Below are 14,929 nucleotides of genomic sequence, written 5' to 3'. Positions count from 1 at the left end.
GAGATTATGTAATTATTTTTGTACAAAACCTACAAATTAGCATTTTGGAGTATTTCATTACTATGAGTTAACATTTTTTCTTCAAATTGTGAAGGGAAAAAAGGTCTAAACTACAGTTTGCCATCTAGCACTCAAAATTCACTTAAGTTGTAGATAGTAAATTCTCACTTTCAACCTCAGAAAATGATATGCTGCCAATTCAGATATTTCAATTCACAAGAAAAGCCTCCTAGGAGGTTCTAGGTAAGTTTGAGTCAAAGAAATTTGAAAACAGTGGCTATGAGCCAGTGAAAGGAACCCTCAGTTGTGAAAAGAAGCATATTACAGGCAAAACATATTGTGCTTGCAAAACTCAAGCTCAGTGGGACCCATAATGGGTCCATGAGACAAAAAGCGGCAAGGGACAGAGACAGGTTTCCCAGGTGAAGCTCAACTCCCAACGGCTGTGAGCCAGTGGGATGGAACATACTCCAGTCTTTGCACAGAACTGAACTGTATGAGCTTGATGTAAATATCTTCCAACTATCTTTGGTCATTAGCGCTTGCGCGTATGTCCTGGAACGCGTGAGGAAGGATGGTGCCTTCACTAGGAACATTACTTATCCTCATTCTGCCATAAAGCCACCATGATGCCTCTTGATGCTTTAATTGCAACACATGTACTTCATCTTGACATACCACATAAGACCTGAGTTTGCGTGTAGGGTTGTTTTCAAATCTGGAAGGAAATGAAGCCATCTAAAAGCCATAGTTAAAGTGCAGTGCAAAGGGTTTTGTTGGGGGCTGGGGAGGAGGTTTGGAACTGCCTTCCTTTGGCTAAGATTTTATACCATACGTCTCATGGGAGTAACAAGCATAATACAAATAAAATAACTGCGCTTTTGATGAGCACACAACTTCAAAGTGAACTAGAATGTTTATCTTGAACACAGGGTTCTCACCAGAGCACAGATGAGCTGAGTTCAATTTCCAACAGGACATCTCTGTGCCAGAGCCCAGCCACGAGCACTTCAGAGGGGTGGCGGGAAGCTTTATCGTCAAATCAGTTTGAGAGTCATCATTTCTGCTGTGTTGCAAGTATGCTTCAGGATGCCACCGGGAGCATAGTGGATATGACTTTCTCTTAAACAAACAAGAGCCGCCTTGGGGAGGAAGTCTCACAGGAAACCACCCTTGCAGCTTGCAACACATGTGCCCTGAACACCTGTCAGTCTTTGTGGGCCCCCCCTTCGCCTGGAGCTGTGTAAAGTGCCTCAAATGTACGTCTGCACCCAAAATAAAGCTTTGGGGATTAGCTTGGAAACCAAAGATCATCAACGCTTTCAAATAAATAACATTCTGTACTTCCATCAACCTAAAACCTATTTATTACGACACCAATAAAGGACATCTCAATAAAACACAGAGTTTCCAGGAAAAGGAAATGCGAATAGCAAATTAAGGCAACATGGTTCATCTAAGTAAACTACTGCCCTTAGCCCTGTTCTATGACCCGTCCTTTTCTGGGTGGCGACAGGTTTCACAGTTAATATGGAAAAAGCTGTTCAGAGAATTATCTCCAGCTGCAGACTCATATAGGCGTGAATTACCCTATTTATATTGTAAACAGGACTGCAGCCATAGATGTGCAACGTTATCCTCTTAGTACAATGCTGGGAAAGGTAACAAGAGGTTAATCTGTGACATCAAGGACAAGCAAATGAGTACTGTGGTTCAAATGGATCTTTTATAGGGTTTTTTATGCTTCAGTCACCAAACAATTCCCTCACTAAAGAGGCAGATGCAACTGTCTTCGATTCCTATAGGAGAGAATTCTTGGGGAAGCTGAAGTTCTGTAAGGATGGCAAGCAGCTCTTCTACTTATTCTGCAACTCGCTGACTCCACCTTAATCAGAATATATTAAATAAAATGTATGGATGCTGGAGACTGGAATGCTGCAGTTCATAACTACAATTAACCACTATTAATTAATAGCTGAAAGATAAATGAGCCATGGGATCCATTTATTCCTGGGTTGGGAGTATTTAAATTCACAGTAGGATGCCAGCCCATTTTTCACTGCAGTGAATTAAAGGAAGTGTGAATCAAAGCTCAATCCTGTAAGTTGCAGGAGACACTTCCAGTTCTGTTTAGTTCTCACCATTTAAATAGTGAAGGAAGAAGAAAATGACAGATGCCCTCAAACTTCACTGGGGGAACAGAGAAAATGATAGCATTTCCTACTCAGAGAGATGAGAACTAGGTCTCAGACCTTCCACTGTTATTCCTCAATTCCAGCTCTTCAGAGCGGACAAGGAGGATGGATTTCCCCGAAGCTGCACAATGCAGGGGTTCCTCTGTTCTCTATTTACCCGGAGCCCAGGGTGCCAGATTTGGATGCCGGGCCAATAGCACATTTTACACAGCATGCTAGCAACACATTCAAGCACATATTCATGATCTTGCTTACTTCTCCTCTGTCTCAAGGACATACACTGCCTGAAACGGATTCTTAAAATCCAAACAAGACTGCTTTTGCCCTCCATTTTCTACTTAGGCTTGGAAAATCCCACCCAAGGCTTGTCATAAAACACGGGGGATAATTCCCATGACTTCTCTAGGAGAGTTAAAATGTGGATTTTCTCAGAAAATGTCACAAAATAACATTGTTCTTTCCAGAACTATAAGGAAGATTGTAATTTAAGCCTTAGTAAGGCAGTGATTGCCATCACTATTAGTAATTGATCTGACAGCAGCGCTGGGCTTGTGCAGGCTAACAAAGCAGAGCCTAACTCCCCATGTTGGAAAAACCAAATAAGGTTGTCACATTCCCAAGCTGTTTGTGACATAAAGGAAAGATTTCCCAGAGAATTATCTTGTGATAATTTAGAGAATTTGGTTTCTAGTCTCCACCTCAGAAAAGTGCTAAAAGGAGTAAACGAGACTCTATATTAATGTGATAACACAAGTTCTAAAGTAGAGAAACAGCTAAACCGTGGAAGGTCTGAAATTGGGATTCCTTCCTATGTTTTCTGTTCAAAGGCTATCTTTTCTAACTGGATTTTGTTAAAAACTGGAACTTGTGCACTCTGGAGACTCCAGGATTTCTTCATTTGATTACACTTCCTAACTGAGAGGAAAATAAAATGTTTGCCAAGGGGGCAGGGTAGAGCAGAAAGTTCCAAAAAATTTATACTGCAGAGTATAGAAATATTTCATTTTACATCTGATGTTCATACAAAGCATTCTAATATTCCCAAATTGAACCAATTTAGATTCCACTCAACACTGAAGTGCATCTTCTTCAAATATTGTCATGATTCACAGGAGCTGGAGTTCAAGGCCCCTTGGCCCCAGTTCTCCTGTACACATGATGTTACACCTCCCTTGCAAAAATCTTTGATTTTGAAAAAAACGCTTTCTATCAAAAAGCCTCCAGCACAAAGCTCTTGAATAGTTGTATTTCTAAAGCTTCATTCTGGAAAAGGATCTCAAAACTCTCACAAAAGCAGGCTCTCTTGGGGGGCTTGTAATATCTCTTGCTTTCTTTGGGATCAGAAACGCCAGGCTCCCATGGACTATTTTGATACTTCTACTTCCCCAATAATGTCATTCAGAGAAGTGTAAAATTGAAAAATATTTACAGATTAATATTGCTAACTTTTTCTTACCTCACAACTTTTCAACCCAAGACTTAAATGAAGATTTGAGATGATTCTTCTTGAAGAAACCCCTTGTCTTGTCCTCAGTGCTTGACTTCATAGGATTTTCTCAGCGTCTAAGAATGTTGTGGTGGTAAAACACTTCAATGATAAAATCTTTAAGAAGCCAAGACATAGTTTTAGCTCATACAAAACTATCATTGACTCCATATAATTTTAATGTGCATTACTACACTGTGATAAAGGGCTTAAGTATTCCCCACTGATCCCCCAATAATACGCAGATGTTATCAATTGATGCAGGAAATACCCAATCTGCTCATTCTCTATTTGTTTTCAATGAAAAATGAGGAATATGCATTTAATTACTGGTGTGAATCCTCAGGAGAATATGGTTTCATTAACACTAGGCCCATAGCACAGTGCATTCTTTCCCACAAAAAAAATACCAAAAAAAAACCCCTCCTTGCCTCAGTATCACAAAACCAAAACAGGAATTATTTTGACAAGAGTCATCTTGCTATAAAGATAAAAATGTGGAAATAAAAAAGAAATCCGATTTTACTACTAATTAGATAAGGAGTTTCAAGGAAAAAAAAAAAAAAAAAGCATGTGGCTGAAATAATTTGGCCATAAACTCCTTTAGCTATGAGGAATGACTTCGTTTTCAGCCCTGGTCCTGTGGCAGGCAGTGTGCAAGCTTGACTTCTTGCAGGCTGAAGAGCTAAATATGAGACAACGTAGCTCTTTTTTTAGTGAGTAGGCAAGTGTAGCTCTTCTTCTTGGACTGCGGTTTCCTTTTTTTTCTGAATTCTTATATTGCATACAAATACATAGTTATAGCATATGCTGGATTTTCTGCAGATGATGGGTATTGGCCAGCCATGGTAGAAAAAGGTCTTGCTACTTCCACAGCCCTTTCCTCCTGCTCTCTGCCCTAGTGCTGCATGAGGAGGTGACACCCCTGCTAGAGCACGACAGGAGGAAATAGGGACTAACGGAGTTATGGTGAGGTTATACCCGCCACGTCTGGCTGCAGTGGGCCAGGACTGCCCAACAGTTGCGCTGAGTAGGTGCTGCTCCTCTCAGTCTGGGCCAGGCTAACATTTCCTGGCTGTGGTGACCCCTCCACGCTCAGACCTGTGCTCAGGGCTGCAGGTCAGAGGTTGGCTCTGAACAGCACTGCTCTTGCTCAGTTTGGCATACAGGAAGCCATGTCTGATACCACCACATAGCCCATGTGAGAGGAAGGGTTCCCTGTAGAGACTGGGAAATACTGCCTTACTGAAGCCAAAACATCACCATATTAGCAAAGAAAATAAAGAAAGTGGCTGACAAGACTTTTTTATACCTAACAGTCTTAGGTATCTTAGGTCAAATTCTGCTACTTTGTTAGGAAACAGAGACTCAAGCTGCTTTCTGATTTTCACGGCTTCTCCAGTGAAGTAAGAATACACTGATTTATAGCCTTTAACCTCCCAAGAAGTGGTATTAGTTAGTGCTAGCAGAACCTGGTCACTGGAGCCTGTCCCTCTTGCAACTCTGATGTCAACAAAACTCCATTCCTGAGATGCAACAAGATGAAATGTAAACTAATAGCTTTATAGATTAACCTGGAATACAATTCTCTCCACAAAATGCACAGGACAAGACAATGTTAAAAGGACACAACTGAACACACCGGTGTTCATTTTTAACCTCATCGCATTATCTCCAGTAGCACAACCAAACGCAATTACAGCCAGCAGAAAAAGAAAAATCAAGATCATGGACTCAATCCTGATTAAAATAAATACAGAAAATATATAAAGCATATGGGCACTGAAGAGCAGCATATGGATCACGTCCTGAAGTACAAGGCCTACCATATGCTTGCAGAGCCTGGTTCAAAGGAAAACCTCCCTCCCTCCTCCCCATGTCTTTGGCTAGGTTACGAATCAGCTGCCTCCCAACATCTTGTGCCATTGGGCAAGTTTGCTTTTGAATAATAAAGCAAGTTTCAGCTCAGCATGGGGAGAATCCCAGGTAGAAAATGGACAGATGGCTGGTCCTAGTTAAGCAGGCAGAGACTGAAATGAAGCATTCCCCTTTGCCTCCTCTCAGACCAATCCTTACATTGTGTCCTGTACCAGCTGTATGTATCTAACCCTCTTTACCTTCTGTTTCCTTAAGAAAATAGTCCTTAATTTTTTTGACCTCTTGGGCTGACCTGTGAGCCCTGCAGGGAATGTTAATGAGCTGTTAACATTGCTTGGGGTATGGCATCCAACCAGTTTGCGGAGTCCTTTAGCCTTTTCCTACCAAAACCCTGTTTATTCATGCTTCACCGGCCCTAACCAACCCCATCTGCCTGTAGATGTCTAGCATATGTTATGTGCCTGGCACTGCCCTGCAGGAAATGATGCCTTGCAGCTCGTGCAGTGTCTGGCATATGATAAGGACAATTTAGATAGCAATCAAGAAACAGGATCACTCAAGTGTGGGGATCGAAAAGGAAGAAGGAGTCAGTGATGACTGGGCCCAAAAGAGAGGATTTCCTGCCATACTGCAAATGCAGCGATGAAGGGAAGAGATAGACTGTCCTAGATGAACGCAAAGCTAACTTCGAGAACTTAAAAGACTCAGGAAACATTAAGGTCTGCCTCACTGTATGAATTCCACAGACATCATACATGAAATGTATTTGTAATTATCAGTTGTGTCAGGATGATCAAGGGGAGCAAAGACAAAAGCTCCCGGCTCTGGGGAGACTTACTGTCTTCAACAGATTGGGCCAGGGAACCACGCTGGGTCTTGGCTTTTTCCGCACGCAGGAGCGGTGTGTGCTCCAGGCTAGTTAGTAGTTGCTGCTGACAGCAGCACTGATGCTAGCCAGCTGTGGGGGACTATCGTATCTCCTTACCCACAGCCAGCAGCCCTTAGGAGACAGTACAAGGGCTGACACATAAGCTGACCATATGTCCAAGCAGCTTAGGGGAAGGAAGGATTCCTCTCCCGGTGACTGCATGGAGACCTCTGGCTTTTGGCACAGGGCAATATTGAGTCTCACTTTTACACCGGGCCTACTTACACAACACATACAGTGACGTAAACTGAATTCTTTGGGTCAGTCTTCCCCACCAGGAGGAATGGCTGTCCGCTTCAGATCACTCCAGGATTGTCAAATCTAAGCAATCAAAAAAAACCCCAAAAAACAGGACTTAGGACTTAAAGGTCATGAAACTAGTCCAAAAATCATTAGATTTTAAAATAACAGTCACATGCCTTCTTGTTTGAGTTTAAATCATTAATTTTGCTAAAGTTCCTAAATTTTCTGTTCCATCTGGGAGGCCCAGATATTCACCTAATCCTAGACTGCCAAGAACTGTGGCTTTAGGAAAAACACTAAGCAAACCAAGGTAAGACTGACATTTAGCCATACCACCACAGTCTGTTTAATATACAATATTAATGTTGATGTGGGAAATTTGCATTTCCTGCCTTATGCTGTGGATTCAAATGGCTTTAAATTTGCATTAACATGGAGGCCTTTATTATTAATTTCCCTGTTTGTTTTGGAGTTGCTCTTATAAAAGAAAGAGAGAGAGAGAGAGATGGACAAACAAGGACCAAAATGGAAAAGCTGAAAGTCTTAGAAACTGACTCATTCTCATGTTACAAAAAGTTTGCTAAAAGCTTAGAGAAGCCATAAATAAAGCCAAGACGAAATTTCATATTGAAGATTTTTGAATCTTGGAGGCTTATTCAGAGAGGACTAGTCCTCAAAATACAACGCTCTACAGTCAATTTCCTTTCCAGTTGTGCGCTCAGCACTTAATTTTTTCTGGAACACAGTTTGTTACCTTACTTGTGACAACTATTTGACGATACAGGTTACTACTGAAGCATGCAGAACAATGTCCATTCCCCTTGCACAGACAGACTTGCCTTCCTCACATTCTCATGCACGGCGGACCAGATTGCCTTCACATACTCACCAACGCGTTGCAGAAGAAAAAGGAAAACCTCCAAGAGTGCCAACAAAAACAAAGCACGGTAACGGAAGGTGACTTACAACTTCAGTGCTATGGAAATTAATCCCTTAGGAAAGACAAAGCTACAGCAGAGTTAAAATTTTGACACAAAAGTTCACTACTCTATCACACTCCCCTTTGGAATTACAATTTCCACACATTTTTTAGACTGTTTCACAAAACATTGTTCTTCTATTTATGAAGCTGACATGGCATGAAATAGTAAAAAACAGAACAATTCCTGTATTATTGGAAATAGCTCTTAGGAGAATATGCTTTAATATACTGGTATATGAAATACAACATCCTGATCTCCATTTCTTGCACAGATCAAAACTCTCGACAAATCCCAGTTTCCAGTAACAGTCTGTAAATGGGAAAAGTCAGTAACTCACACAATCAATGCACAATGTGTGAATTGCAAAGGACCTATCTTAATTCTGTTAACAGCAAACTAAAATGTACTGAAAGCATAGAAAATGTTACTATATCTAACCCCTGTAAGCTGCACAGAACAAGTTAAAGCCTAAGAGTCTCCCAAAGAAAAATGTTCATCTTCTGGCCAGTAAACAAAAAAACAGAATTTGTTAAACAAATTTGCTTATTTTTCCAACAAAAGTTAGATTTTTATTTGAAAAGGATAACTGCTAAAGTTTTTACTTTGACTAAAATGTATCAGTCTTAACTCTGGCTGACTAGCTCACGTTTCCTAGTTCTTTTTTGACTGCTAACAGAAAGAGATTCTTACAAATTATTATACATTAGCTTCCCTGTCTTAGTTTAAACAAGGAAAAAACAAACATATCATTTACTTAAAGTTATTTAGTAAATTAGTTTGAATCTAAAACATATATGCAATTGGATCATGGACTTCTATTTGCTTCTTGTTCGTGGTGAAGACTTTGCCAAATTATGAGGGAAGAAGGATGAAGTCAGAATAAAAGCATTAATAACCAGAAGTCCAAATCCATAGTTCATTTGCAGCTCTGTTGTAGACTTGCACATAGCCTTGTAGGAAGAAAACGTTAACCTCTTCATAAAACGCAAATCCTAACTGATCTACTAAACAGGATATCACACTATCTAACTAAATTGACTTTCAGATCTTTGGAAGGAAGAGGGTCCAGAAATGCATCAGTATTTGTGAAGTCATGGATTACATTTTCACAGCTTGACCCCTGTGTTTAGACCCCCATGCACCGCACAGGTGTGAATGTCTGTGTATGTCTAACACAGCAAAGAACAGAGGTTTAGTTTCAATTTGAATTCAAAAGGGTAAAACTAGGTAAAAATCTGTGCCTGTCAAGTAGAGGCATAAGAAAATCAGTATGTAATTTAGAGGAAGCAATAACAGAATTTGGAAGACGTCCACAAGAAAACTTAGCTCAACTGGAAGATCAATTCATACCATACCTATCTATAAAATAATTGCTTTCTCAGGGCAAGTACTTTTTCCTGTTGCGTAGGCAATCAGATCAAGCAAAGCTACAGCAGTCCGATAGATCGTACCCTGCTGGAACAAAGCGAAACATGAACTTCAGAAGCTTGAGCTGGGCATCACAAACCACAGTCACATAGTCAGCAAAAAACCATAGCAGAAAAACCCAAGTCCTTCTCAAATTAAACAAGATCTCACTGATGAAGGAAGAAATACCTTTTGTTAATAATGTTTTCCTGGAAGGCTGAAGATTTGCAAAGAAGCCAACTAAGTCTCACTCAAGTAAATTTTTGATTCGAGGGGTGCGCGCGTGGGTGTGCACATGCGTGTGCGGGGAGTGCAGAACACCTCGTGCAGGTCTAGTCGGGAGTGACTGGGCAGAAGCCAGACCTGGATTATCTCAAACTGATAGAGAGAGCACACGTGTTTAGAAAGAAGAACGAGTGCCAAATATCCAGCTCCTCTCTTCCATAAAACATAAGGTGTTTTATTTCTGCATCAGATGTTTCAAACACAATTGACTTCTATTAAGTTTCAATGTAAACCACTTTGCTTTCCTAATGTAGCATGAACTTTAACTGTGGCCATTTCAGAGACATTGCATGGATACCATAATGCCAAACAAAAAGATACACATTTGCTGTCTCTCATAAAAATATTTTTCCCTGTCTCATCTTCTATGGAAACTGGAGGTTTTTTGGCTTTTCAGCTCTGTCTGATATATATCTGGGCATATGTTATAGCATTTTTCCAATATATTTATATTATGTTGGCATTGTTTTATTTCATAGGACTCAAATAGAAAAGTACTGAAGTAACTTGCTAACTATAAGGTATTTCCTGGCTCCTGGTAAGTATTTTGTGGACAACAAGAAAGAGAATTTCACTTCCTTCGTGAAGGTCAGCTAATCAGGTATTATTTGCAGTGGGCAGCGCAGTTGTGTTAAAACACTCCTGGCAGAAGACTCGTACTGTTCTGCATTCAGGACAATTACTGGAATATACATCACATTGCATTACTAATCAAAAAGGCATGACAGTATGAAGGATTTCATTTAATCAGGCAGCGAGAACGGCTGCTGATTAGCTGGCTACTTCTGGCTCACAGGCTAAAACCTGATCACAGGTTTTCTAACAGCAAATTATAGGTAAAGCCAAGGGAAAGTCAGTAATTTCAGCTGGCAAGGGTTCACGGGACTCCTTTCTTCAGTTTTGATTCATAACAACTTCACACAGCCCGAGCTCCAGCTCCGCAATTCAAAACCTCACGAGCGAAAGCTGAATGCCCTGTTTCATGTCAAGATGAAAGTGCTGCACATGGCCTACGAGGGCTCTGGTGACAGTCACTTTAGGCGCAGGTCTGCAATCGCTGCTGAACTCTTTGGCCCACTTTTTGCAGGTTGCATGGTGCCTGCTTTTTCGCACAATTAACCCCACTCCTTCTTCAAGGAATCGGAGAGACAGATCTATAATAAACTTCTATGAGACCTCTCAATAAAAATAAACAGAGTAAGAAAAAAACCTATTCTGAAACTGTTCTTCCCCTTCCATCAAATTTGTTATGCTCTGTATCACAAAAGAGCTCCTGGGAAGTGCCACCAGCCAGTCTGCGAGGGGCCAAAATACATTCAGACTGACGTGTACTACTTGGGTCTGGTCCTGCCCGCTTCCAGGCCTGTTCACCCAGATGACATAGGCACATGTATCCACACCGATAACACCTCATGCCAGCAATCCTACGATGCAATTATTTCCCAGCCTTGGTTGCCAGAACCTTTCAACAATCTCCAATTGGTCCAGAACTGACCAAGAAGTGGCCTGAAGCAATTCAAGAACAAACAAGTCCTCTGAAAGCGCACTACATCCTCTTAGGAGGAGGTAAGAACTGCTAATGGGACATACATAACATTTCCTTGCCCTCTGAACTAGGTGTAGCCCATAGTAAAGCAGAAGAGGAAAACGATGTCCTGTCGAAGGAGCCTGCAGCAGCTGTGAGAGCAAACAAGTAGGGAACCCACTGCGCGCGACGGATGAAGTGTGAAATTCGTTCCGTCGTGTGCACACACACCCCAGTGAATCCGGCCTTCCTGAGGGGTTCAGCAGACCAACATTTCCAGTTGTTTAATTCGAGATCAAGGCAAGAGCACACACGACCCTGCCCCACACTTTTGCCTTGTGCTAAGCGGCCAGAATCAAAACGACAGTAAACAAATCTATCGGGAGAAGAGATGAAGATGTGGGGAGGGGAAAGAACTGACCACTTCACCTTTTGCTGCTGTCAGTGGGTGCTAATTAGGAATCTGGCAGGGGCGCCCCCACAGCGGGAAGCCCACATTATTAACGCTGGCATCAAAAGCAAGCCGACTGCAAGCTGCAGGAGCGGCTGCCGAACTGGCACAGCCTTCTCTCCAGCTCTTGGCTGAAACACCAGAACAGATGTCTGAAGGGTTGGTGTTTCTCTTCCTATCTCCCCCTCCCCTATTGCATGACCTTATGCCAGAGATTATATGTAGCAGCGCCAAGGTAAAGGTTCTTAATGGGTCAAAGAAACATCCTTAATAGGACGTTTCTTTCAAACGTCTCTACTTTTAAATGGCACGTTGGGGCTGTGAAGGAGCACACAGTCTTATGGGGGGCACGGAGAACTGTATAACCATTCAACTGTAATTATAGTAATCTGGTATAGTCAGTGCAAAAAAACAATGGCCTTTCCTCTCTTGTTATTCTGAATCATTTGTAGATGTTCATGTTTTAATCATATTTTTCCACATGAATCAATACGAGATAGAACGACAGAGAGATAATTATGTGCGCTGAACAAATATCCTACCTAACGGAGGCAGTGCTGGGAGGGGCTGCTGGTAATTAATGAAGCGCTGCCGCACACTTGTCAAGTACAACCAGCTCTTTAAGGGCAAGCCATCATCTCAAATTCTGAGCTCCCTGGAATTTAACAGAATTGGAAAGAAAATAATAAAGGTTTGCATCATTTCTTGCGGTATCAGGTTCTGAGGACTGAACCGGGTAGGTTTGCGCCTGGAATGTAAAAGTCGCCTGGTTTCCAGTGGCACTGCGAACGCAAAGCTTGGCCTCAGTTCTTCCAAAGGGCAATCAAGGGGCATGATCTTCCCAAGGAGACGTGCAATTATAAGAAAGTGTTACGACTGCGTGGCTGAAATGCAAAATGTTTGTTTCAACTCATTGCTGACTCTCAGTTGTGGACCTGAAGGTGAAAACTCAGAAAGTCTCACTTCCCTCTCACGGAAGAAAACGCAGTAAAACCTCCAAGGTTCTGAGTGGGATTTTTGAGGATCCACATTTCAGAGGTACCCCCTCACCCCCCGCCCAGGATCTTCTGTGGATCTAGACCTGAGGGAAGTTAAAAAAACAAACAAACAAATGACATTTCTTCTCATACAGATCCCAGAGCAAAGTAGGGAGGTGACCCCCAATCTCCCAAACTCTCGAATAGTGCCCCAAACCCTGGACTTTTCGCTCTCTTCCTGTTGAATCCAACTTTCAGAATTCAAATGAACGTTATAGTCCCTACTGTGCAGCCCTCATCTATCTTGAATTATAATACACTACCAGCTCAGTGTGCCAAAAGCACTTCCCTCTCTCTCTCTCTCTCCTTCCATACTATTTCTCCTGTTTCTCAGCTTTTAAATATCTCCTTGTTCTTTCTACAGGGTTATTGTGCAACAGGGTTCGTTTCTGCAACACATCATTACAGCAACAGAAGTGTGAGAGTAGGTGGGGACAGCGGACACGTAGAGGTGTGAATGGGTGGTAACATACTAAGTGCTGTCCCAAGCTACCAGTCAACACCTTGAGGTTTCAAAAAGAGGGGAAAAGGAGGGAAATGGGATGGGGGGGAACGTATTTTCATGCACTTTTTAGGTTCCACGAATACTAATGAGCTCTTAAACCAAAGCAGAAGCTGCCTTACAGAGGGATACACACAATGCACCTCAGTTAGCCACAGATAAGAGACCCGCATGTATGCCAGTATATATATGCCAATATTAGCACACCATCATCTATCCCTTGCAGAGATGTGGCCCTCCCTTTGCCTCCTCTCTTTGTGCAATGAGCCTCTTTCTCAATAAGAAGGAAACAGATCATTTATGGGGGTTAAAAAAAGAGCCATTTCACACGTGCATCCAAAATAGTGTTCCCAGGCACAAGATAAAGACACATAACAATCATAGGGAAAAACCCTTACGTTTTTACATTTACAGTATTTCAAAGCAAATTTCTTTAGAATTATTTTTCCATCCAAAATATTCAGTAGTAACATTAATTTTACTAGGGAGGAGGGGATCTGAAAGGCATGAAATACTCTCTTGATAACCATTTTTAAAACATTCAGGAAGAAAATGCAGCTTAATACAACAGCTACACATTCAACGAAATATCTGTATAGAAACTATGCACCACCAACCAATCATGATTTCTGGGGGTGTGATGAAACCCTACTCTTACTAACTTCACCATGACCACAACTTCATCCATAAACCCCAAAGAAACACGGAAAGGAACACCTGTAACAGATGAGGAAAGCAGTCAACCAAAAAAATAGCAGCTTAAAATTATTCATTACATTAAACAAATATCATCCAAACAGCCAACACTAGAGCTTATTCTCTCCCACCTTCACCCTTCTTGGCAAGGCAGGGGAAATGGTGCCATCCTGATTAGACTATTTCCTATACCCACCACGCTCACTTCGGTCTGGCACAAGTGGCAAAACAACATGTAAGGAAGTCAGGAAAGCAATCGCCTAGATCTAACTCAGATACTCAGTCTTGGTGAGATAAAACCAACTTCCCTTGTAAAGGCTGATGTCCAAGATGTTTGATGTTTCAGCATAAACACAAGCACTTGTACCCCAAATTCCTTGCCAAGAGCTCCTGTAGAAGATGCAAAAATCTGGGTGGTAAATGGACAGCTAACAACAGCAACAAAATGCTGCATTGAAACCTTAAGGAATGGTGGTATGGCACACAAGTAAAAAGAGAGAGATAAACTGATTAGCAGCCTTTTCCTAAAGATTTACATGTCTCTCTTGCTCCCCCACGCTCTAAATGAATAGCCCCATTCTTTTCCATGGGAGGTTGGTGAACCTTAGGGGAGATTTAACTCATCTGTAAGTATTTGAATAGGAGACAAATTTGGTATTTAGTACAAGGTCATAGGCCCAGAAGCAAATATTTTCCCCACTTCCAAATTAGGACAGAAAATCACATGCCTGTTTTGAAGCTAGGAGAGTACAAAGCAATTGGAGTTAAAGGTTTCAAATGGCCTCTGCACTAACAACTACTTTGTGAATCATACATTTCCCTAAGCAATGAATCCATAAGGGCCTCAGTGACAATCCAGCCTAGTCTTGGCAATAATGTCATTTTCTTCCTTGGGGTCAGGATTTCACTTTAAAGTCCTTTTCTGGACATCACCCACCAGGCTGTGCATATTGCTGGACAGAGATTTGGGGTCATCATGCAGGAAATTTGGTTTCACACTGGTTGACTGGCACATGAAAAACCAGCAACACCTAATTTCTTTGTCAATGTGAAAAACTGGATAAATGCTTATATATTATTTATCACATAATTCAATCAAGACTGTCTTTTGCCACCTGGATGGTTGTTATAAGGCCTTGAAAATCCCAGATTATGCATATGCTCCAAATCATGATAGCTGTCACAATCCCCCCAGAAGGTCCAGTCACAAGGAAGGAGACACCAGCGGCATGAGCAAGAAACCCAGGAACATTAAGTTCCTGGAGAACAGAGGACCCTCCTCATTTGAAGAGGTGAAAAGCAGTCTTAGAAGA

The sequence above is a fragment of the Apteryx mantelli genome, chromosome 18 (assembly GCF_036417845.1).
Source record: "Apteryx mantelli isolate bAptMan1 chromosome 18, bAptMan1.hap1, whole genome shotgun sequence".
Classification (NCBI taxonomy): domain Eukaryota; kingdom Metazoa; phylum Chordata; class Aves; order Apterygiformes; family Apterygidae; genus Apteryx; species Apteryx mantelli.
Note: the sequence above shows the minus strand (reverse complement) of the source record.